Source organism: Montipora capricornis, chromosome 10 (genome assembly GCF_036669925.1).
Source record: "Montipora capricornis isolate CH-2021 chromosome 10, ASM3666992v2, whole genome shotgun sequence".
NCBI lineage: Eukaryota > Metazoa > Cnidaria > Anthozoa > Scleractinia > Acroporidae > Montipora > Montipora capricornis.
Window position 1 is genome coordinate 24,534,394 of NC_090892.1, and position 2,500 is coordinate 24,536,893.

The 2,500-nt window shown below is 35.6% G+C and overlaps 1 long non-coding RNA gene and 1 pseudogene across 1 annotated transcript in view; both read left to right on the forward strand.

The window, feature by feature from the left end:
* The window catches only part of LOC138020492 (uncharacterized), a 47,198-nt pseudogene that overhangs the window by 25,207 nt on the left and 19,491 nt on the right, over positions 1-2,500 (forward strand).
* LOC138022163 (uncharacterized) overlaps positions 1,042-2,500 on the forward strand; it is a 2,416-nt gene continuing 957 nt past the window's right edge. The window contains exons 1-2 of the long non-coding RNA XR_011126529.1: positions 1,042-1,083; positions 1,837-2,128. This is a non-coding gene — a long non-coding RNA (uncharacterized lncRNA). The remainder of the gene's footprint in view (positions 1,084-1,836; positions 2,129-2,500) is intronic.

A 2,500-nucleotide genomic window follows, 5' to 3' on the forward strand; every position in this document is an offset into this window, starting at 1 on the left:
AGTAAAATAGGTTGATTGTAAAACATAGTGCAATAGAGCTCTTTGTTCACAAGAGAGTGCTCACCAGTTGCATGCTTATATAGGTATAACTCTTAATATTAGTCTGATTATAAACCTTCAAAAAAATTTTATCACAAATTGTTTTAGATGAACTGTTAATGTACATGTACACCTCTGGTGTACTATTGTAACAACATTTGTAACATTGCTGTATGCTAGCGCGTGCTCTGATTGGCTATTTTTTTATGAAAAAGAAATGGATGGTGCATAGAGATGGTTCATGCTGACCTAATTGTTGGTGAAATTTCTTGCCAGCAAAAGTTTTTTCTCACAATTTTTTACCAGTAAAACTTAAATTTAGCTGTTACTATTAAATGGCTAGTAAAAACTCAACATTTGAGTTAGGGTTTCTCGATGAAGATTTAGAAAACGTGTCTGAAATAAATATTTTTGAAAAACAAGTCGTCATATTTATAGTCAGCACCCGCACGGTTAAGAGAATTTGCAATTTGATCAGTGCAGAAAAAGCAACTTTTCAGTGTGAAAAATGTCTTGCTACATTATGTATGTTATAAAAGCAATGGACAATTTCTAGGTTGCATCCATCCAATTGGGGATGCACTTGGATGGTTGGGAGAGCACTTTGGGTGGCTACGCCTGGAGCATCTCTTACGCTACCCTCGTGCTCTCCCAACTATACACGTGCATCTCCAATTGGATAGACGGACGCTAGACATTGTCCATTCCTTAATTTAAATGAAGTTGCCATTTGATTTTGCTCTGATTTAGATTGTTCTAAAGTTTTTTTTTTCATAACATCAAATTCTACAGGACTTATAGTATACATGTGTCTTTTCTTTCTGTGTGTGTTAATTTCTGCATTAGGTGATGAAAGTGGCTGGCATGGAGGAGGATGTCCCAGTTATTTGGGAATATTTGGAGTCCAAAATTGCCCCATTTATCGTGAGGCTTTTCAGTGGGGTGCAGGACTCCAGTTCTGCTTTGCAGCAATCAGCATGCTGCATCCCAGAATCGGTTTGGGAAATTTTAAAAGACCTTAAGCAACCGCTTTCAAAAAAGGAGGTATTTATAACTAGTTAAGATGTAAACTGATTTAGAGATTTATATAATTATTACATTAATTTAGGAGAGTTGACTTATTAATAATAACAAAGGTTTGAACAGATAGTTACAAGATCCCATTTCAGTATGAAATAACTCTCTTTGCATTGCATATTATTGGCCTGTTCCCATTGCTTTGGGGATTCTATCTCTTCTGTGTTACGTTTGGTTGGCTTTTCCCTCACGTCTCAGCTTCCACCAAAACATGAAGGGAAATGGTAGTATATTTAACCAAAAGTATCTAAAGCAGAGACGCACAAAATTCAGACATTTTACTTTGATTCTGAGATTAGAAATTTTGTAGGTTTACCTCTGGCCTTAAATCACACCAATGGTTGGGGTCAAGACCCCCTTAAAGTGCTACTGTGATCAAATTTTCATCCTTTACAATTTTACAGATATCATGGTGAATTACACTGAAGAATGAAAATAGCGTATTTGGTTTTCAAAGTTTCATTTGTATTAGTTTCAAAGACATTAAAACTTCAAAAATTGGTAACATGCAAATTAGGGGAGTGAAGACATCATAAACTTGACTAACCCTAATTAAGCAATTCTTGCTTCTTATGTATAGAAGGAGAAGAAGTTACAGTTGATTAGAAATTTTAGTCTAGTTGCAAAAATGCCATTATTACTTTAAATCTTCCAAACTTAATAAATAATTACTTAAAATGTGTCTGTTTCCATGGGCCAAGTTTCCTTGTTTTGTTTCAGGCTGCCACAGCTTTTAAAACCACCAATGTCAGTGGAAAGAGTTGCTTGGCCATTGCACATGATGTGGCAGTAACCTTTTTAAAGCAAAAAATCGAAGGGCAATATATTTTAAAGGAGTTAAAGAAACTGCCGAATGCAACCAAGGGCAGACTACATTTCCTAAGCCCCGATTCTGAGGTCAGCTATTTTAAAATTTCAAAAGGAAAAGATGTTTTTGGCAAAAGTGTCTTTAGACACTGTGTCAGTATCCCCTTGGATGATGTACCTGGGGAACTGCTCCGTCTAGTCCAAGGTAATTATAAAATTATATTACTGTGGTACTGGTCCTTTCTCGGCATGGGATGTATTGCCTCAAAGAATCATAGGTTTTGATTTTTAAATTTTTTTAATCAATATATATAATATGAATAAAGTAATGCAAAAATACCATAAGAAATATTATTAGAAATGCCACTGTTGATTGAATGGTTGGGAGCTGGAGGCTGGAGATGACCTTAAGCTTGCTTTGATTTTCAAATGACTGTTGAAAAAAAAAACAAAACCAAAGCAGTAACTCCGACCAATCACAACAGGAACAAATAGCGCCATGAACCAATCACAATTCCTAAGCAATTACCTGTACCTCGCTCGACGCATGAGAAAAATCATGCATACAAGGTGTGAT